We start from the raw sequence: 24009 nt of genomic DNA on the forward strand, positions 1-24009 counted from the left end.
GAGTTGAATCAAGTAACCTGTGCACTTGCTCTAATCAGTGATTTATACATTTCATTTAGGACCTATACCATTGTCTTACCAATCTTCGTCATCGGTACCTAAAGTCCTAAGGGATCAAAGGTGTTAGAATAATAGGTAGAATAAGAACATTTGCACTCCTATAATAACCACAAACTCGGGAAAGGTTTAAACTCTTTATCTAAATTTCTTAAAAGTCTTAATCCAAATATTAAACCTCAGAAAATTTTCATCAGGAAAGTAATGATTAGAATGAAAATATGAAGTGATTTTATAAAGCAGTCTTTACGCATTTGACATTAAGGGGGGGAAGAGAGAAGGAAACAGTACAATGACATACCCACATTGAATATTTACCATGAATGGTGTGAAGAACGAACCCTGGCCATGGGTCAGTTTAAAGGACAGAACCCCGAAAGTGCAGGCACCATAAAGGCAAGCAGGTGCAGATCAGAATCAGGACAGGTAAAGCCAAATTGGATCAGGACAGGACCACCACAGGCTAAGACCAGCACCCTCAGTTAAAGTTGCAACGCCTGCTTTACTCCCTGTCTGCAGCTAACAGCCAGAAACCGGGAAGAGTTATCGATCTCTCTGACAAAGTGCTTCGCCAGCACTTCAGCTCTCAAACCCCGATCTGGGTTTTGAACCTTCTGACAGAGGACTCCGCCAGCACCTCTACTCCCGATCACCTATTGAGTGCGTTGGGTCAGTGACAGGTCAGCTATTCGGACAAGTCGGACAAATTAACGAACTAAGCCTACCCTAATTATACTATTTTCCAGGTCAGTTTACCACCCCCCCCAATGTTGCAAGTGTAAGGATCCCCAATTTTGATTGGACAAAAGAATGAGGAGAGCTCATCACACCATACCAAAATGAAACTTTTAGAATGAATATTAATGTTTGCGTTCTCGCCCATCAATTTATTTTCCCATGTATGTTTTATTCCATCTAACAATGAATGTTCCAATATTGGTTACATTTTAGTTCATATTTTAGGTCAGCTTCCTTCACAGGGGTCAGGAGTTGAAGTTCCCAGGCGCATCTTGGTCAGGACTGTCCCTGGCACACATTCAATGCCATGACTCGATGGTTTTCAGACTTCTGGTGCGCAGGCTCAAAGGTTTCAATATGGAGTGCAGTGGATTTCAAAATGGAGTAGCGGGTACATTTCAGGTTCAGAAGCGTGATTACATGAAAGAATAAAAAAGAACGAGTTTTAGAACAAGACTAAATGAATGCACTGTATACCACTTATCTCTACTCTATTCCCATTACTTTATATTTAACTATTGCGTTAGAGTTAAGCAGAACGAATAGCTTAGCAAAAGCAGCAGTGCAAGCTTCATGCATGCTGTAACACAGAGCAGCCATCTTAGTTCTAATGCGCAGAAGCAAAAGATTCCCTCCAAAGCAGAAAGTAAGTCATGTCACGTGAGTGTGACAGACGCATGCGCAATAAGAAAACCCACGTAGCAGCGGCCATATTAATGCAAGCGGATTATCGTTAGTAACAGCACATATGCAAGCTTCACTTGGATGTCATGTAATGCAATATTAATAGGACAAAACATGTTGATTAGTATTTTAACGTTCTGTCGAGAAGACTGAATACAAGCAAGTCGCATTACGTGCGAGTCCTTGCTCCATCAGCACCTGTCTAGCCATATGGTTCAACATGTGTATCAGAGAGAAATTCATGAATATGAGAAATACTCTTTAAAATAGAAAAAAAAATGTTGGCTTTAAAGTGGTTCATTAAGTACATAGGATATTAGTCCTTCATGTGACATATATTGGATGTAATATTTTTCCAAACGTGAAATATTCAAGAATGCCCCCATGTCCTGATGTGTGACATGAGTTACCCAGAGAGGTGCTAGTTTGTCATGTTCTCTTTATATATAGATCATATTGTTGTTAATTGCCTTGCAAGATTATTTTATATGAAGCTTATACATGTGATTTTAAATAGCACAGATCTTGGACTATATTACTTCAATTTGCTCTCAAATTATTTGGTTAAGTGAACTGATACATGGAGAATTTAAAGCGATTTGCCTTGGCTCACACGATTTGTACAAGTGGGGAAGTTGAGATTTGAGCGCAAGTTTACTGTTGTACATTTACTTTCTGCATGCTTTCAGTGTTATCAAAGCTTGTCAAAAATAGGCGTTTGTTTATATTTTTTAACGAAAATTACACATTCCATTGTATGTAAATATTTCCAGTGAACCTTCCAAGTACTCTATTAAGTGTAAGTCTCCTATATTCATATCCATACCTTCTGCTTGTTTTGATTTTCAAAATTTCTGGTTTCTTCGTTTAAAAATAAATCCTGCAACGTGGTTGATCTGCTAGAGTGGTATATCATGCCAGGTTCTTTTATATTGCATTTTGTCTAGTCTACAAGTGCCTGTTGTCAAGAAAGTGAGAGACCCTTTTCAGCGGTCATTTAAATTGCATTGGCAGAAAAAACAAAAATAACGTCCAGAATGCTGTTCTTTGATGACATTCTCAGAGCTACCTATAAAGGGAACGTTTGAGTAAGATCGATCATGCATAGCAGCAAATGGCAGTGGGAAAGAGTTCGATCACCTGCTTCCCTGCATCAGGTAGTCCCAAATGAGGTCCCATGGCCTTCCATTTGGTTCGAGTATTGTTCATTCCCCTAAGCACTCACTTCCTTCCAAAGGCGGATATTTTCCTTCTCATGAACCCCTTCTGTCGTTTCTGCCCTCTACTCCAGCAAAGATGAACAAATGGAATTGCTTTGGTGAGTCACGAAACGAGTAGCAATCTGTGTTACTTGGGTTAAGTTGCACGAAAGTGACTCGCTGCGAAGGGGTTGGAGAATGGCCTGAGATTTGAAGTAACAGTAAAAAATAATTTCCCTTGGAGAATTTGAATCACACAACTCGACTTCCACAAACTTTTTCAGTCACCACCCATTCATACATCCAGTCTTGAGAGAGCCAAATACATAACAAACAGCTTTATATCACCAAATTCAATAACCTATATTATCTTAAATCAATTGGTCAGTAAAGTTCAAATCAGTCTAAAAACAAATGGAACAAAGATTCCATAAGTTAAAAGGAGAGCAAACACATAAGACATTCACATTTGTCATAAAATTGTGTCCATTTGTAGGGATCCATAAAGGTAAGACATTGTGGAAACACATTTATTTTCGAACATGTGTTACTATGCTCCACAAATTTAACAAAAAGTAGGCGGAGTTTTGACATACTTAAGCTAAACTCCCACAAAGTTTTAACCCCTTCGATGCTGATGACGAGCTCAGCTCGTCATCAGCCACGGGGGGCGTGTGTGGATGACGATCTGAGCTCGTCCTCTAACGCGGCTTTTAGAAAAAAGCAGCGTAGTGCGAAAATAACCGCCGCAGCGATGCGGTTAAAAGCCAGCCAGTAATACACACAGGGGTTGGAATAAAGTGAAGTCTTATATAGCAAACGTACCCATTGTTTTTTTGGTTTTGTTCAGCGTCTTCAAGACAACATAGTAGGCAATTGACTTCCACCTTTTAAGAGCCGTTAGTTATATTGTTTTAACATATTTTGAATTAAACCCAGCATTTATAGCAACACAGTGTCCTGCATTTATACATTACAGGTGTCATTTGTACAGTTGCAGGCGCAGGGCCTGATTATTTGTGGCCATATGGGGATGAGGAAATTAACTCAGCTGGTGCTGAAAATTCCTCTTTACTTCTGATGTTTCCATGTGAAAATTAGATATTATTTGAGAAATGTGGTGTTTCACACAGTGAATATTGCATGTTTCAATATTTACTGGCCATTTTTCTCCTGGTAAATTGAGGCTAGTTCGCCCTGCCAAAATGCATCTTTAAAAACTGTGCATAGTACATCCCTGCTCAGGGATTGAATGTTTGATACGCCACTTGTAATCAAGGACCTAGATGCAAGGTAACCCAGCTATTGACATTCCTGTGTCATAAAACTTTCCCAAGTTGCCCATTAACCTAACTGTGATTTACAAATAATGTAAAAATGATTTAGAACCACAGCCAAACTGTCCTTGTTGTGGGGCACATGTGCTACACCTTCCTCATGACTGTGAGTATTGTCAAAAAATAAAATGGGTTTAGTTAACCTTTGTGGAGAGCACCTACATAAGCGTGTGCACATTGCACAGATGCAGACACATGTAGTATGTCACAAGGGCAACCCTTCATACCCATGGGGACTCCGATGCAGGCACAGCCACCACAATGTAACTTGCAACCAGTTCTGCCAACGCTCGAGGAGTACCCGATTTTCTGGCCCGAGTTTGAAAGGAATCTACTACCTTGACCGCAGTTGCATCCCACACATGTTCCAGCACAGCAAACCCACTGGGCACGCAGCTGTGTTTCCATTCTGTACACAGCCTCAGTGGGGTTCCTGGGTACTTACCTTTAGTTGGTTCCTTGTTTCCACAGCTTCTCTGAGTCTTCTGGTCCAAGTCTCATTCCCCTTTGCAGTTCTCATACCTCTTTCTTAGTATTTGGTGTGGTCTCCCCCTGGAGACCAGTGTATATTTGTTTCACTTAACTGATTATTGTGAAGTGTTCCTGGGTGTATTGTTGGGCATTTGTAACATTTTGTCTGTATCCTATACCCAGGAGTCACCCTCTACCACTCAACAATCTTTTTGAGCTCAGATTCCAAACAGTCAACCTGGCATTGGTGATGACCATGGAAATGACAGGGATGATGCGACCAGTACTACATGAGGGTGACCCATAAGATGAAGAATGTCATGCTTGTGGAAGGTGATCAGTGAAAGGCTAACGCCTGGGTAGGAAGGCTTGAGCGAGTGAGGGACCTGTGATGAAGGGTTGTGGGTCGATATACATGGATGGGGTTGAGTGTAAAATCAACATGAGGTGAAGTGGCCTGGCAGAGAACTATCCATCAAGGTGAGCTTGAAGAAGTAACTCCATTTGTGACGTACAGGGGGAGCATGATTATGGAGAGGGGGATCCATGGGGGATGGGCAAAAGTGACAGGATGACCCACAGAGGAAACTAAAGTCAGGGAGCAAGCGGGGTTGAGCCTGGTAGACCTTGAACACCAAACAATATAACTGTTTCACTTTGACTGGATGTGCACCCCAGAGCCAACACTGAACTCTACAGCAGACATACCACTTATAAGGACTGCTCGACCAGAACAGGCACCTGTGCTTGAATTAAAGAGGTTGACTCTGTGCCTACAGCTTCTAAGCCTAGCATTTCAATAGTTGAAAAGGAGAGTATCGAGGTGTGATGATGATGTGGGATCCATCAATGTCAAAAGACAGAGGTTGTGTGGCAATAAAAAGTAACCTATGAGCCACAGTCCGATTGTCATGCCGGCACATCACTCCACTAGGACTGAAGTCATCCACACGTAAACCACACAACTGTGCAGGAGGCACACCACCTGGCCCCATCTCACCAGGACTGGAGCCTGTCACTGAATTCCAAGTCATACAAACAGTTATTTTGAATGTTCTTCCACCTGGGCCATGGGGGAAAACAGTGATTCCACCAGGCAATTATGCAGTAAAACAAGGTAGACAGTGCAAATAATGGTAACACATTTCTAGCTGTATCAAGGGTGCAACTTGTTGCAGCATGCTCATTCATCACTTTTTGCCACCTACTTGATAATCCTTGACAAAGATGAGTTACCGCAGTGGCAAATCAGCATCTGCTAATGTTGCTGTGATGTATCTCCTACTCCAAGATGTAGAGGTGTCTCTTTGCGTAGAAAAAAGCTAATTGCATCAATCTTATACTTAACTGCCAGAAGATCAAGCTATATTAATTTTTCTCTTACTTCCTCCCTTCCCTATGACCTGTCGTCATGTAGCACCAGTGTTCCACTATGCCAAAACCTAATGCTGGTTCTTGGCATATTTCTGGTTTCAACAGAATTGAAGGATATGAATAGCAAAGACACTTGTGTGTAGAGAGCAAGGTTTTAATGATGCAAAACTAGTAGCAGGTCTGTTAAACTATAGCGGAAAACCTGTTGTAAAGTTCTCACCAGTACAGTGGCTGCATTAACCAGGGAAAAAATTAAAAGGTTTTATATTTCTGATGGCTACTTCTAACCACAAATTCCTTACATTGTGACTTCCCCCAGATGCAGGACCAGCTCTCAAGATTTTTCTCAGCATTGCTGATGTGTTCCTTTCTCTCTGTCCCTTTACATGCGGATCCACAGCTTGTGCCCAAACTTTTAACTCGTCTCTGATGAAGTTTTTTGTTCCAAATTCTTTTACAGTGTGCAGGAATATCTACCCCATGTCTGTGATGAACCCCACCAGGTATGTGTCTGGGGCCAGCGCACGATTCAAGGACCCACAGCGGCTGTACCAATATGAGTCCAAAGATGATCTAAAACCTTAAAGCCAAATTGTATGTCGCTGAATACAGAAGAAAGCAGCGTAAGACCTGCTCCTAATCGAATTTGGGAGCACAGACCTGCTCTCTAGCCCGTTCCAGCAAAAGACCCTCTTCACATTCAAAATCCTCAGGTAAGTCAATGTCCAAGAAGAAACACATGAAGATGAAGTGGAATTCTTTCCCATCCTGCCACTCTCACCCTGAGAAGTTGTGAAGATGTCAAGGTGTCTCTCTGCCTCAGTCCGGATCTCCTACCAAGGAACCGATCCCACAATTGATCCCCATGCAACCTGAGTTTCAGGGTCTGTCTGTGATGCCTCTGCAGATAAAAGTTTTCAAAGAAGCCATGTTTCTGATCTTTGGTACCCTACTGGCACCCCTTCAGACCCCACGGATCCAAAGCGGCCTCCAGCACAGTTATCATTGGTGGATCCCACCTTGATGCTTTCAGTGCCTCATGAACCCGCTTTGGGGGCTGTCCAAACTCTATGCCTGATGTTCATTCTGACTTCGAACACAGCGCTGCAACCCACTCCGATTTCTACCACATCGATGCCAGCTCTGAAGACATAGGAGGAGGACCTGATTGTTTTGTCTGTCTCTAAAAGGAACCTTCCATGACCTTGACCAAAGTAACATACTATACATGTTCTGGCACAGCTGATCCAGCCTCATTCTAATACAGACATGCTATGACTGCCCAGTAATCCCCCTCAAGCCATTTATAATCTTTTTGATAGTGATTTGAACAACTCCCCTAGCACTGGGTTGATCCCTCTTACCCCACCAAGGATTGTCAACCTCTTTCGCTGAAGTCATCTGGCATGGATCCAAAGTTCTTCAATTTCAGGTACCAACTATTGAGGTGAAAAACAACTTACTAAATGTGGTTCTTCAGCCTAGACAGACTTTCACAGAACCGCTCCTTCCTTTCAACAAGGCTGTCACTAGTATGCTGATAGACTCTTGGGCAACACCTTGTTATTGTCCGACAATAAATAGGCAAGCGGCTAGATGCATAGATGTGCCCCATGTGATCCTGCTTTCCTTAAATAGCACCCTAAACCTGAGAGCCTAGTGGTTATGACATCTCCCTGTAGGTTGAGCTCAAACTCGTTCCGTGAGCATTTGCTCAGCCAGCACGGTCCTACATAAAGTCAGTGCCAGCTCTCTTCTAGTAGAATTTGTAGCATGCACTGTGGAACATGGTCAGCGAGATATTGCTGGCAGTCCCTGATTATTTTCTCTCTAATCTGGGGCAGATCATTCAAGATGGCCAAGATGTAGCAAAATAAGTGATCCACTCTGAGATTGACACTACTGACTGCTTAGTCAGTGCAGCCTGTCCCAGCATGGTGCTTTGCCACCACATGTGGATGAGATTCACAGGGTTTTTTCAGGTGACGTCCAAAAGTCAATAATAGATATGCTATTTGACAACACTCACCTAAGACTCTGCACTGGAGCACTTCAGGGAAAGCAGGACCACAGCAATCTTACTGTGCCTTCCTACACTCATGCAACAGTATCCCCAGCCATTGCGCCCATTTTGCAACTATGTAAGGGGTTTGGCACCACAATAGTGCCAAGGCTCTTCCTAGTTACAGACCACCAGTCTTTTCACGGCCAGAGTTGGGAATCTAACCGACAACATCCAGGCCCATAGGGTCAGCTTTCTCCCCAGTTCATGCCCATCCCGGTTTGCCGTGGCAGGACCGCCACCCTGTAAGAGACAGTATATCTTCTTAACTTCAGGGGTGGCAAAGCAACAGATCTGACAAATGAGTCCTCCAAATCTGTCAAAAAGATTACGCCCTGCCGTTCATGTCCGACTTGCCACATATTCCTTTTACACCAGAGTTTTATTCAAGGAACATTTGTTCATTCGGCAGCAGAAACCCCAGGCTCTTTTGGGGAAAAAGGGACATAGAGATGGTTCAAGCATTGGAAATAGGGATTGAATGTTTTTTTCCCCATTATTTGCTACTGTCGAAGAAAGATGAAGGCCTTTGCCTATTTTAGATCTTTGCCTTCTCAACTTCTTTCTGAAAAAGTACAAAATAAAGATGCTCACTGTTCTGTCTACCATGGATCCAGGAGATTGGATTGTAGTGCTGGATCTGCAGGACCCTTATTTTCATATTTCCGCCTTCTGCAGACTCACCACTCTGGGAGATACAGCTCTGATATCTGTTCACAAGGTAAGGAATCTGCAGTTATAAGTATCCAGCAGAAAAACAAGTTACTTACCTTTCAAAATGCACTTTCGGGTGAATACTCTAATCAGGACTATTGGCTTTTTTCTCAACTATTCCAGTTCAGGTTTTCGTGTTTGCCGAGTGCAGAGAGTGAGACCAAGGTGCAGGGAGCAGGAGCGTGGACGCCGCACCGCCTCTCGCCGTCAGTTTTTCCCTCGGTCCTCCCTCTGTCCCAGAGGTGCCCCGGACAGCACGCCCTGGTATGGGGGGGCTAACTAACAATCACACACCGCTGCAGGGCTGAGGACGACTTATTTGGCAGGACAAACGTTTCGGCACTTTCTGCACTTTCCCCTGCGCTACACACCCCATTTGGGAAAGCGGAGCAGCAGGACATCGTCAGTGTATGGGTCAGTGAGAGGAGTGCGAAGGGGGCCAAAGCAGGAGAACCTTCGCCTCCTTTCTTGGGAGGAACCTTCGTGACCCCCGTGGCTGGCCAGAGTGAGCAGTGAGAGCACCAAAAGAGAGGGAGTGTGCTGCCCAGCAATTCCGGACTAGACGGCTGAAGGTGAAAAAGGGGAGAGCAGTTCTTTCTCTGATGGGCTGAAACTGGGCAGACACTGATGGCACTGGAGGCACCGGGTAGACACAGAAGGGGCCATAAAACCGTAATGTGATCTGTGAACTGTGAAGCCGTGAGCCCCAAGACACTCCCTTCTGCTGTTACTTGAAAAAGAAATAACCATAGCTAGCTCAGTGTCCTGTATGGTGCCTAATATTCAAAACACATAAATAACCTAAACATTTGAGTTTTGCAACTGGCGCTCAAAAAGGGGGACACCCACTACTTACTAACCTTGACATCCCCGAATTCCGGCAGAGGGGATTTCCGACGGACGCTGTTAGTGTGCTGTCAGTGTGTTGTCAGTGTGCTAGCGCTTGAGCCAGTGCACGTCAGAAGCGCTAGAATTCTGCCAGAGCCAGAGTCAGAGCCCTGTCACTGGCCGAGCCCGAGCCGCAGCACCAGCCCCAGCACCGCAGCACCAACAACACCACCACCACCGCAGCGCCAGCAGCAGAGGCAGCTCACTGTAGCTCCCGGTACTGACCCCAGTGTGGACAGAACAAGGGAAACTGTGCTGTCCCGCTGACCTACTGTTAGCTATTTCTGCGCTGAGGACGCAAAGCCCGGAAGCCTGTAACAGAGCTGTGAGCTGGACGTGCGGGCCACAGCATCCATAGTTGAGGCAGCTGTCGGGTGCCTTTTGGATCTTTGGCCTTTTGGTATTTTCCGGAGTGTGAACCGGAGTGTGCACCGGAGAACCTGGAGTTTTGGAGGCTAACCGAGCAGCCAGCGTGGAGGTAAGTGGCAGTGGCGAGCGCGGCAGCCATTAGAGGCAGTCGCAAAGTAAGAGCCGAGGGTGCGGACCAAGGGGCTGCCTGACTAGGTCTCCCAGCCTGCGGTCCCCCTGTGTGCTCCGCTTGCCGTCGCCCTCTCCCCCTGAAAAAGAGGCTGCCCAGTACTCACGCGGAGAGCTAGTAACTTTCCTTAGACTCATACAATAAGCTCAATAAGCTCAAGGCCCCCACAGGGGAGTCACCTCAATAACCAGGAATACAAGCAAGTGGACCCCACCACCCCCCCACATCACAGAGCCCCAGCTTACGGTGCCTAAAGGTGTTCAAAGGATGACGCTTAAAAAAATCAAGACGAGCACGAAGGAGGAGGAGGAGGAGGTGGGGGCAGAGGCGAACCCTGAAAACACAGCACTAAGAAGGACAACTAGGAGCACTAAAGGTACCAACTTCCAAAATTCTCAGGACTCAGTCCCGGGCAAATCCCTCCCACAGGGTCTCATCACCCAATTCTTTCAGGCCCCCAGTGGCCTGATAGCCACGGACATGAGTCTACAAGGACCCGAGGGCAGTGGCACATCGAGGTTGCCAATATCGAAGCAAGACCATTCCCGCAGTTACTCTTGCGAGCCTGCAGACTCCGGAAAAGCCCAAAGCCCGGAAGACGCTTGAAGCCAGGAAGCCCTACCTCATTCTACTGCCAGAGCGAAAAGCCCGTTAAGGATCCTAGCTGAAGTTCACAGGAGTACCACCGAGGGCGTACAGGAGGAGACAGGTAGCGCAAAGCAAAACACGGGCACCGCACCTTCTCCCCCAACGAGCCCTGGGATGCACCTGTGCACGCCAGTGACACCCCGGGCAACAACGGAGACGACCACTCCGGGTATGGCCGCGCTAACGGCATCGTTCCTGCAAAAACTAGAACACTCAATAGAGCGCACACTAGAAGATACCCCCATATACTCAGCCAGAATTAATCCCAGGAGATCGCAGCAGACGGAGGCATGGAGCCCATTGGGCCTAACACAACATCAAGACTCAGTCGATGAGGTCACGGTCAAAGAATTAAACCTGTCCATAATAAGAGAAGTGCGGGACACCATGGCTAGGGCCTTATTGTGGCAGTCCACTAAGATGGAGGTTCAAGTTGATCTCCTGCACTCAATCGCCCAGCACTTAGTGCGCCAAGACGACAAACTAGCAAAGTTAGAGGTGCTATTTGAAGCCCACGTGGTCAACATCAACTCTGGTGCCGCCATTATAGAAAAATGGGCAAGCCTACCCGAAGTTCTAAAAGATATGCTTGCATTAGCCAAGGGCCTTGGAGAGAGGTCCCCTCAAACACAGTTGGCTCAAAAGCCACCAGCTTTGACGAGAATGCACGATGTACTGAACGATCCCTGCACCACGGTCAGCAGCTCACCAAAAGGTTCGTTGGCAGTGCCATGGAGCAAGCTCACCATGCCAGAACAAGGAAGCGGGGACCTTGTGGTTTTGGACCCTGACACCGAAAGCGACGACTCATCCGTCAGCATTCCTCTCTCGGAAAAGGCCAAATGCGCATCGGCTGGTGCAAATGCACCGCTGTCACGGAGAGCAAAAAAAAGACTAAAGAAACAACTAAAGAAACTTAAAACCAAAAGCAGGATCATACCACCAGCCATAATAACTTCCGCCGCCACTATAACTGAAAGTACTCTCAAAACACCCTTTCCTATCTTCACCCTAAACCGTGCACTGAAGACTGTTAAGCCCAGTGACGCATCACCTGTCTCTTGTGAGGCCCCCAGGCACTCAATCCCTCCTCCTCCGGGCCATTGTAATGTGAAGGATCTTCCACGGCCCTCACAAGTGGATTCCGGAGGACTTTCCAGCATCAATGGTCCAACTGGTTGGGTCCCCCAATATAAGATAGAATCAACCCGCCCTCCGTATCTGGGAGCGCAGTTGGGACTACCCTGTCTGGCAGGTCCACCAACTGAGGCACCAGGTAGCCAGTAATCAGGAGCCATATACAACAACCCCCCACACCCGAACGCTATCAATGATGAGCAGCAAGGATCATCAAGAGAGGCAAGCCCCCCAATCACGATCTCAGACAGACACTGCCCAGGTGACCGCCACACAATCATTGCACATCAATTCATCAGAGGCACGTGTCCCCTGGTGAAGGGGCACAACGGCGCTCTCCAGAAAATAATAAGCCACCGTAAATTTACGAGCTGCTGTTCACCCCCAGATTTATAGCCATGGACTCCTTTGACATCCTGAACAGGTCAAACATCCTACGACTCTTCGGCCACATTGACTCCCTGGCACACATCACCGAATGGTCGAATGGGTGAAGTTCAAGAGCCTGGAGACAGACACTCACGGTGACTCCACCATAGTCGGACTAGCAAACCAGCAAGCCCAAAAAGCTGTCCTCAATGAAGCATCGCAACTGGCAGAATGGGGTATAGAAGTCACCGCCCCCAGGGTTCCAAAATATCCGCACGTCCTCAGACCACATTATGGTCTACAACAATCCATCTCTGTTCTCAAAGGCACAAATTCCACAAGTTCTGACGGGGGACTGAAATCAGGGAGGCCTAGATCCCCGCTAAAAATAAAAATCTTGCTAAAAGAAAAGCAGCGCATTGTGCAGCGTCCTCAGCAAAGACTCGCCCTCACAGAGGACACATGGAGACGGGGCTCCTAACCCCTCCCACACATATGAAAACACCAGTCGCGCATGCCCATCAAGAGGCCAGGATCGCAACCTTAGCATCATCTCATGGAACATTGCAGGGTTAAATAACATCCGCAGGGTTACAGCCACCCATGACTATCTCGCACAGGGGGACATATTATGTATCCAGGAGACTTGGGCGAGGTCCACTTCTCCAATTGCTGGCTTCCACGAATATTTCAAATCAGCAACCAAAAGGACGATCTTTGGTCGCCCGAAAGGGGGTCTGTCAATCTTCGTAAGCCACACCTGCAAATTTAATGTAAAAGAACTATCTCTGGAGCCACCCGACCTACAAGCTATCTCAATAGAAGGACTGAGAGCGGACCAAACAACCCGCCCGCTTTTATTAATCAACTGTTACCTCAACCCTGCAAAACTTCACTCCCCACACGGCTTGGAATCATTCACCACCGCCCTGGAAGATCTATTAATAAGCCGCTTGCACCACGATGTAATCCTAGTCGGTGACTTCAACCTGAGAGGCCTGGACCTGCTACCCATGACAACACCTAGCAGGAAGTCAGCTCAACTGATTGAACTTTTAGCAAATTACAACTTGCAATCCACCCACGGGATACAAAAAACGCGCAACTGCGCATGGTCCGCCTATCCGACCTTCAGGAATGTCTCCACTATAGACTATATCTTCATCAATGCAGGACTGGCTAACAAACTTCGCAACTTCACTGTGGACGACAGAGCCGAAAGCGACCATAGACCCCTTTGTGTCACATTCAACCTGACACGAGAACAGGCGGACCCCTACGCCGTAATTGGTATGACCACAGGCGAAGAACACCACTTAGTCCTTAAAAGAATAAAATGGTCGACCAATCTTAGCCACAGACTTAATGCATTCGTAGCCAACAGGGTGACAGTACCAAGGCCACAAGATAGTGAATGTATAATACACCTATGGGAAACACTGACCAATGACTTATTGAAGTGCATGGGCAACACTCACCAATCAAGTAGCGGTCAAAAAAATGTCATCCCAGCCCACCAAAAACCCACAGTCTTAAGCTGGCTAAGCAGGCACTTAACAAGGCAGTGAGAGCAAAAAAGAAAGGTATCTACCCGCCAGAGGGGCCCCCCATTGCTGTTGGGGGGGGCGCCAAGACGACAAACTAGCAAAGTTAGAGGTGCTATTTGAAGCCCACGTGGTCAACATCAACTCTGGTGACGCCATTATAGAAAAATGGGCAAGCCTACCCGAAGTTCTAAAAGATATGCTTGCATTAGCCAAGGGCCTTGGAGAGAGGTCCCCTCAAACACAGTTGGCTCAAAAGCCACCAGCTTTGACGAGAGTGCACGATGTACTGAACGATCCCTGCACCACGGTCAGCAGCTCACCAAAAGGTTCGTTGGCAGTGCCATGCAGCAAGCTCACCATGCCAGAACAAGGAAGCGGGGACCTTGTGGTTTTGGACCCTGACACCGAAAGCGACGACTCATCCGTCAGCATTCCTCTCTCGGAAAAGGCCCAATGCGCATCGGCTGGTGCAAATGCACCGCTGTCACGGAGAGCAAAAAAAAAGACTAAAGAAACAACTAAAGAAACTTAAAACCAAAAGCAGGATCATACCACCAGCCATAATAACTTCCGGCGCCACTATAACTGAAAGTACTCTCAAAACACCCTTTCCTATCTTCACCCTAAACCGTGCACTGAAGACTGTTAAGCCCAGTGACGCATCACCTGTCCCTTGTGAGGCCCCAAGGCACTCAATCCCTCCTCCTCCGGGCCATTGTAATGTGGAGGATCTTCCACGGCCCTCACAAGTGGATTCCGGAGGACTTTCCAGCATCAATGGTCCAACTGGTTGGGTCCCCCAATATAAGATAGAATCAACCCGCCCTCCGTATCTGGGAGCGCAGTTGGGACTACCCTGTCTGGCAGGTCCACCAACTGAGGCACCAGGTAGCCAGTAATCAGGAGCCATATACAACAACCCCCCACACCCGAACGCTATCAATGATGAGCAGCAAGGATCATCAAGAGAGGCAAGCCCCCCAATCACGATCTCAGACAGACACTGCCCAGGTGACCGCCACACAATCATTGCACATCAATTCATCAGAGGCACGTGTCCCCTGGTGAAGGGGCACAACGGCGCTCTCCAGAAAATAATAAGCCACCGTAAATTTACGAGCTGCTGTTCACCCCCAGATTTATAGCCATGGACTCCTTTGACATCCTGAACAGGTCAAACATTGTACGACTCTTCGGCCACATTGACTCCCTGGCACACATCACCTCGGGTATGATCGAATGGGTGAAGTTGTAGAGCCTGGAGACAGACACTCACGGTGACTCCACCATAGTCGGACTAGCAAACCAGCAAGCCCAAAAAGCTGTCCTCAATGAAGCATCGCAACTGGCAGAATGGGGTATAGAAGTCACCGCCCCCAGGGTTCCAAATTATCCGTACGTCCTCAGACCACATTATGGTCTACAACAATCCATCTCTGTTCTCAAAGGCACAAATTCCACAAGTTCTGACCGGGGACTGAAATCAGGGAGGCCTAGATCCCCGCTAAAAATAAAAATCTTGCTAAAAGAAAAGCAGCGCATTGTGCAGCGTCCTCAGCAAAGACTCGCCCTCACGGAGGACACATGGAGACGGGGCTCCTAACCCCTCCCACACATATGGAAACACCAGTCGCGCATGCCCATCAAGAGGCCAGGATCGCAACCTTAGCATCATCTCATAGAACATTGCAGGGTTAAATAACATCCGCAGGGTTACAGCCACCCATGACTATCTCGCACAGGGAGACATATTATATATCCAGGAGACTTGGGCGAGGTCCACTTCACCAATTGCTGGCTTCCACGAATATTTCAAATCAGCAACCAAAAGGACGATCTTTGGTCGCCCGAAAGGGGGGTCTGTCAATCTTCGTAAGCCACACCTGCAAATTTAATGTAAAAGAACTATCTCTGGAGCCACCCGAACTACAAGCTATCTCAATAGAAGGACTGAGAGCGGACCAAGCAACCCACCCGCTTTTATTAATCAGCTGTTACCTCAACCCTGCAAAACTTCACTCCCCACACGGCTTGGAATCATTCACCACCGCCCTGGAAGATCTATTAATAAGCCGCTTGCACCACGATGTAATCATAGTCTGTGACTTCAACCTGAGAGGCCTGGACCTGCTACCCATGACAACACCTAGCAGGAAGTCAGCTCAACTGATTGAACTTTTAGCAAATTACAACTTGCAATCCACCCACGGGATACAAAAAAACGCGCAACTGCGCATGGTCCGCCTATCCGACCTTCAGGAATGTCTCCACTATATCTTCATCAATGCAGGACTGGCTAACAAACTTCGCAACTTCACTGTGGACGACAGAGCTGAAAGCGACCATAGGCCCCTTTGTGTCACATTCAACCTGACACAAGAACAGGCGGACCCCTACGCCGTAATTGGTATGACCACAGGCGAAGAACACCACTTAGTCCTTAAAAGAATAAAATGGTCGACCAATCTTAGCCACAGACTTAATGCATTCGTAGCCAACAGGGTGACAGTTCCAAGGCCACAAGATAGTGAATGTATAATACACCTATGGGAAACACTGACCAATGACTTATTGAAGTGCATGGGCAACACTCACCAATCAAGTAGCGGTCAAAAAAATGTCATCCCAGCCCACCAAAAACCCACAGTCTTAAGCTGGCTAAGCAGGCACTTAACAAGGCAGTGAGAGCAAAAAAGAAAGGTATCTACCCGCCAGGGGGGCCCCCCATTGCTGTTTTGCGAGCGAAGTACAAAAAGAACATTTGGGATCTGAAAAGAAAACGGACCAAACAGAATTGGCTGACCGTGTTTTCCATAATTAAAGGTATAGATAATAGCAAGCTCTGGCGCTACATCAACAGCTTGTCATCAGGAGGCGTACACAAGGTTAACAGTGTTGGAGGAAAAGTGTGGGAACAGTATGCAAAGGGACTGTACACCTGTAAGCCAAAGCGGATGTCTCACAGCATCACCGGGTGGTCCAAGGTGGCGGCAGCTACCATCAGCTATGAAAGTGCTCCCAACGAAGAATCAAGTCCGACCCGACCTGGAAAATTCTCGGAGGCGGAGATTGCAGAGCACATCAAAGCCATCAGAACCGATGGTGCCCCTGGACCTAACGGGATCCCTGCACAGGTTTTTAAGAAAGATCCTGCATTCTTCGCTTCCAAACTTACACCTCTATTCAACCACGCATTTGCAACCGCAACCCTGCCATTTTCCTGGAAAGGCTCAATCCTCTTTCCTATTCACAAAAAAGGTGACCACTCTAACCCGGCTAATTACAGACTGATAGCCCTCCTTGACATTGAAGCTAAGGTCTATGCCGCCTTCTACTTAAGGGCCTAGAAACTTGGGTGGATAAGAACGGCATACTCTTGCCCTCACAGACTGGCTTCAGGGCTAACTGTTCTACGCTGGACAACATCATAGCACTTTCGTACCTCGCTAAGAAGGCCAACATGCGGAATAAGCCGCCCCTGTTCTGTTGCTTTATCGACTACTCAACGGCCTTCGACCGTGTGAACAGAAGCCGGCTCTGGGCAAAACTAGAGTCTTGGGGGATCCCTAGAGATCTTCTAAAGGCCATAAAAGCACTTTACGAGGGGACCTGGGTTCAGGTGAAACTAAGCGCCACATCTGCAACCACAAGAATTGCCACTAACTCTGGATTAAAGCAGGGGTGTGTTCTGGCCCCCCTGCTTTTCAACTTGTACACTGCAGACATGGGGCACGCCCTGAAAGATGCCAACCTAGCACCGCCCAGACTGGGGAAGCTGGTTCTGGGTACCTTCCAGTACGCAGATGACACAGTAATTATGGACCATACCAGGGTAGGCCTCCAAAGAGCCTTAAACAGTCTCGCCACGTACAACAAGGAGAACGAGCTACATATTAATGTGAGCAAGACCAAGATAATAATCTTTGGCAAACATCCACACAAAACAAAAGCTTCATGGTCTCTGGGGGAACACCGAATCACCACGGCCCCATCCTACAACTATCTGGGCACATGGGTATCAGAGAGGGCTACTGCATTCAAACATCTGAAGACGCTTAAACCAAAAATGGACAAAATAATTACATCTCTAAGACGTCTAAGCCACGGTCTGGCCAGTCCCTCTGCAGATCCGATGCTGACAGTACTCAGGGCTAAATTGATCCCCGCCATCACGTACGGCCATATAGCCTATCCAGGGGCTTTTGAGAAAGAGGTCCAAGCGGCACAGGTGAAAGCATACAAGATGGTGCTAAGAGCCCCCAAACAGGCACGGAATAACAGGGTGAGACTGGAAATAGGCCTGAAACGTCCTGAACTGGTACTACTGGGGGAGTTGCTAAAATACTATATCAGAGTTCTGAAGTCGCCCGAAAACACCTTGAAGCACTCGCTAAAAACCATCTTTGGGGAAGCGGGCTCCCCATGGCAAGCCAAGGTGGAACTAGCCATTGATCTTCTGAAGATCAAGGGGCGGAGTCTGCACTTACACGAAATCCCATATTCCGCCTGGGCAAAAGCCGTCAAGTGCCAAGTCCAGTCTATTTCCTTTGAGCTAGACCTTTCCTCGCTCCGACCCAACCCGCTAACGTTGGCCTTGGACAAGTCCTACACTCCCGGTAAACCTCAACCATATTTACAAGACTCACTAACAATCGAAGCAAGACAAAAAATTCTGTTTATGCGCCTCTTGGCCCGCAGGATAACGGACTTCAACCCGCGTTGGGCACGCTCGGACGGAGCCACTGCCTGCCAACTTTGCAACTATCGCAGAGAATCCTGGCTACACTTGCTATGTTGCTGCACTAAGCTGGCCAGTGACCGACAGCGATTGCTGCGTCCGGCACTACGCATCTTGGGCCACAGAACTTGCAGAGAGGCCTCGGATTGGTGTTTCTCTGAAACCACAACATGTTTATTGGCCAGGATAGGCAAGTTCATCCATCAAGTTAAAATGGCACTCGAAAACCAACTAAAGGATACCATCCCGAAGAGCCCTGTGACCCGCTGCCCTAAAGTTGGCAATCCACAGATAACACAGGGAGTCGCCGAAAAGAAAATGGTCCCATCAGTCAGAGGTATCCAACTGGGGCCGACTAAGGGTCTGTTGAAGCCCACAGTGCAACTGAGGATGTCAAACTTTTACACGCCTTCCAGACTCTAGTATGCGAGGTCTCATGCTGACTCTAAAAACTTTAATTCTTTTTAATAATGTATAGTACCAGTGAACATAGTCAGTATCGAGACCACATAGCTGCACCATTGGTCCCTGACCGGTGTAGATCGAGCAGGGGGGGGGGCGGCATTTTACTGTATTTTACTGTGTTTTATTTGTACCAAACTGAAGTTTTTTATACTGTAATGATTTTAAGTAATTGCACAGTTCATTAATAAACCTCTTATTGGGTGAATACTCTAGCAAACCTCACACTCCCCAGCCCCAATGTTATGCGGAATGGACTCTTATCCATAAAAAGATCCCAATTTAAGATCTGCAAACTGTATCACATCTGATTTGTTGGTAAGCTCCACCTCCGATACCACTGCTAGTCCAGAAAGGAAATTACAGCAGCATACATGGGTGATAAGTATATGTGGCTCCGGTGTCACTTCAGGGGTGGTATGAAGCAGACACGGAGTTGCTCAAAATACTGGCACGCGTGAACAATGCTGAGAAAAATCTCCAGATCCAGTCTGGCGCATGAGAGCATTCACAAGTGAGGAATATGCGGTTAGAAAGAGCGATACTGAAGGTAAGTAAGTTGTTCTGTTGGGGTATAGTATGCGTAGAGTGATTGATGTGTGTGGGGGTAACTTGGTTTTAGGGGAAGTATTAATTGAAGGTTGGGGGCAGAATGTTCTTGCCATTCTGTTGGATCCTTAAAGTAGCATTATTTTAGCAAAAATAAATATAATGATATGACTATGTTGTACCAGCTCTTCCATGGTTCTCGTACAATATTGAAATTGTAAGTCTATAATATGTTGCTGGAATCATTTTCCTTATGGATTTGAAATGCTTTTCATACCAGAGTCTATAGCAGGCCTGCTCTATAACCTCACAATGAAGTAAAAATTGCTTAATGGTTTGTACTAATGTTCAGGCTAAAATAGAAAAAGTCATTTTTTAATGCCACAAGACGGTGCAGATCTTGGAGGTATCCACTTATGCAAACACAAAGTAATGGGATTTGATACTTAAGTATTTGCAAATCCTAGTTGTGTCAGGGAGAAGGGTTTCCCGCCCAACAACACAAACATCTGGCTTGTTTCCTCTGCACAGATAAGATTTATCATTTGAGCAGGAAGTGAGCAGTGGCGGAAACATTCCATTGTGGAATTTAACAGTTTCCACTTCTCATTAAGCTCATTTTTGAGCAAGCCCAACTTCATTTAACTTCTTTGAAATAGCGTTTTGTAAAACCGAATAGGCACGTTTTCTTGTATAAAGTCCGCAGAACGCCACAGATGTTTGCAGTGTAAAAGCTCCCATCAGAGTCACTCTTATAAAAAAAGCACAAGTGGCCATAAACCGGTGTTGGCAAATGCACAAAGACCGTTGTTTTGATGCAAAATAGTGTACAAGTACCCCTGAAAAATGTCTTTGTAGTATATTTTGTGTAACCTGTCCTCTTACAGGATTGAGAGAGCTGAAAAAAATAAACATTGTTAAAAGGTTTCCTCTCACGACTGGATCACATGAGCAGATTTGTGTTAGTGTTAATGGAATACATAGTAGAAATGATCAACTTGTTTGAATTTGGTAGTTGCAAATTGGGCAGTGCTCTACTTTGCACAAAAAAAATTGTTACAATTTTTACATTACTGTCGTACATACCAACTAAGAGTGTGGTTTCATTGCGCTTTTAGAAAGCGAGAGCTTATTTCCACACCTTGCCCCATCTCTCATAGTTGTGTATTGCACAACAAATTCAAATGTCGATGCCACCTTTTAATGCAGACAGATAAAAATAAATGTTGAATTACGCAACTAAAAGGTATTTACACTTAAGCAACCTCTGCTTTTTCACTTACCTGTCATATCGTAACTACACACCCTGCCTTTTTACGCTGTCACAAAGAACTGCTACGAGATCTGCCTAAATCAGAAAAATGCTCAACTGAACATGGATCTCTAACAAAACCTTTTAATTTTGCCTCATTCATCCTCATAATCGGCAGCTATATTTTTATTTGAGGTTAACAGTTTACAGGGTGTTTTCTGTCAGTCATTTTGGTATTAATAATTTCTCATCATTTCCTGCTTTAAATTATTTGTGTTACTTAAGTTCAAAAGCATAATCCCTATACCACTGTCTGTTCTGCAGTTAGTGCCCAGGTACTCTACCCACTTTGGCAACATTAGTTGGGTGGTTAATCAGTTGCATGCATGAAAATCTACTCATTTGTTAATTATACATCACATTGAACAGCACAAAAATGTCACACACCAGAGGTAATAAAAAAAGTACATGTTATCGCAAGCTACCCTCTTTTTTTGTTTTTGTTGATAAAACAGATTGTTATTGATTTTTCAAAGGAATGCACCAGCATTGTATCATAGACCCATGAAAGTTGTGGATTACAAATAAGACTCAGCGCAACCCATCGGACAGATACCATTAAAATACAGTTATGTGACAAATAGTAGTACCCCTGCGATCAACCCACCTCCCCCAACCATTTCCCCCACACTTTGTGATATTTCTTGGGGCACCCACGTGCTTCGTACATAACCTTCTCCTGCGTGATGCATCAGTCCACCCCAGCTCGCCATCTTCCGATAATCGGGGGCTCCGGCCATTTCTAGGAGGCCGCAATGTCCCTCTTAGTGACCACCAATGCTGTAGTTAGAAATACTTTCTCGTTCCTAGACCCGTCTAACCCGCCAGTATTACCCAGGAGTGTGTGCTTAGGGTCGTGGGGGACCTCCCACCCCAAGATTTCAGTAAGCTCTTCCTCTATTGCCTCGCAGAACCGCTCCAGGTCGGGACAGGCCCATACCATGTGAAGGAAGTCTGCTGTGTCATGACCGCATCTAGTACAGGCTGAGGTCGGACTTAACCCAGCCCGATGGAGGCGCGCCGGGGTGAGATAAGCGTTGTGTAAATAGTAGAGCTGGACCAGGCGCAGCCTAGCGGATACGGGGACTGTTTTTGGGGCCATAAGGGTGTCACGCCAGTCCTCTTCCTCTAGGGGGCCAACCCAGTCCTCCCACTGAGCCCGCAGTCGGTCCAAGGAGGTGGGAGTATTATTAATCAGTGTACAATAGGTACTGGAGATGACTCCCCTCCCCAGGTCCCCAAACATTATCTGAGCTACAGGTGGGCTGTGGTCATGGAGCAGTGTACCCGTTGTAAGGTGTGAGCGGAGGGCATGTCGCTACTGCAGGTGCCTATAAAATTGTGATTGGTGTAGTGAAAACCTGTTTTGGAGGTCTTCAAAGGAACGCAAATGGTCCCCCACCCACACTTCTCCCAGCTGCGAAATACCTATGAGGTCCAAGCCCTGAAACCCTGCAGTTGGTTCACTTCTTTGAGCCAGGTCCCATTGAAGAACCGGGTATTTAAACCCAGTCGCGCCAGGGAAAACGCCCTTAGTCTTCCGGATTCACCTGTCTTAGAGTACAGAGACACAGGATACTTCTTGGTGACTTCAAAGATCAAATTTATTGGCTGCAACCAGTAACAGAGGTCCTAGAAGTACAACAGCATGTAGGTTCTCAGGAGACTGCTCAATCTTACAAAGCCAGCCTTTCCTTTTTATACAAAATATTATGCTTCAGGCAAACATTCCTTATTTTACAGTTGATCATTCACATATTTTCACTACAAAGAAAAAGCAGAGTCATGATGACAAGCCCATATTTCAGTTTGTCCAGCCCACAATCAATTACCCGGCAAGGTCCAGTATTTCCATCAGATATCGACAGACCCCTAATAAAAACGGGCACCTCCTCATCGTAAAGCTAGTCATAAAGAAGGAAACACAGGTGTGTGTAAGATTAGGCATAGTTTGTGTGCGATGAAAGGTTTACGACATGTGCACCTGGATGGTAATCGCATTCGGCCACTGGGAAAGGAACTGGCCGAATAAGTTTGGCTTTGGGCAATGGAATCAGCTTGCCCAGGTCACAGAGGAGTCAGCAAAGGTGTACGTGTCCTTAGAGACTTGCATGGCCACAGTCATCCTGCAGTCATCAGTCTAATGTGAGGGCAACCCACAAAATGGCTGCCGTACACAAAATGGAACCCAAGGGTTCGAGACAAAATCGTCAAATGCATAGTGAATCCATCGATGTAACGTGATGAAAACACTCATGCATACCGCACTCGTCATTTGCGGTTCGCTGATACCAAAATCGTCATGATACGATAACCTTTATCGAACGGGTTCAGGATTCACGGAACCTCAGACCCTCCTTTTGCCCTTACATTAGGCAATAACCTAAACTCACTTCAATCTGAATCCAGGTCTATATTCATCAGATCATCAAGATGTTGCTGTAACATCATCCTAGTACTTAGTAACTCTCTGGACAGGTCTCCTCGAACACAAAGTAGCACAAAGGCCACATATAGCAGGAGCACACTGTACACAGAGACAGAACAGGAAAAGGATAGCCAATACCATCCCAATGACCATCAGAATCTTCCATCCCCACGTGGATAACAGTTCCCAGAACCATCCCATCAACGACCAATCTCCTTCAGCCATATGGACAGACTCGGAGATCTTATGTAACTTGGAAATGGCCTGGAAAACTGTCGGAGCGTTGTCTGGAATAAAAACGCAACAGCTCGATTGGATCAATTTACATACCCCACCTCGGTCTGCAAGTAAGACATCAAGAGCAATTCTATTCTGCAATGTCATAAGTCTATCCGACTGGAGCTCAGCAGTCAAGTTACTAAGGGCACCGGCAGTTTCGACTATGGTGGACTTAACCACTCTCGTCAATTGGCGAAGGTTCCTGCTGTTTGCCATCGGTCCCCAGAACGGCAGAAAACCCTTAAAGAAATCTCCCAACTCTTGCCCTGTGGTATCTTCCTTACTGAAGACACCTTTAGCAACTCATCTTATGGTAATCTGCCGCAGCTGTAAAAGTGGGAGGCAACAGAAAAGAAACAAAACATGTGCCCGAGAAGTCAGGGGGCAACCATGTATACGCCTTGTCATAACAAATGAAATATGTACCCTTAGCTGCTAGAAATGACGGGGAAGTCCGAGATGCAAAGACATACGTCTC

At 46.4% G+C, this 24009-nt stretch overlaps 1 protein-coding gene across 1 annotated transcript in view; it reads left to right on the forward strand.

The window, feature by feature from the left end:
* Positions 1-24009, forward strand: part of SLC25A13 (solute carrier family 25 member 13) — a 785732-nt gene that overhangs the window by 509838 nt on the left and 251885 nt on the right. The gene's annotated exons all lie outside the window — the stretch shown is intronic.

Source organism: Lissotriton vulgaris, chromosome 10, assembly GCF_964263255.1.
Source record: "Lissotriton vulgaris chromosome 10, aLisVul1.2, whole genome shotgun sequence".
NCBI classification, from domain to species: domain Eukaryota; kingdom Metazoa; phylum Chordata; class Amphibia; order Caudata; family Salamandridae; genus Lissotriton; species Lissotriton vulgaris.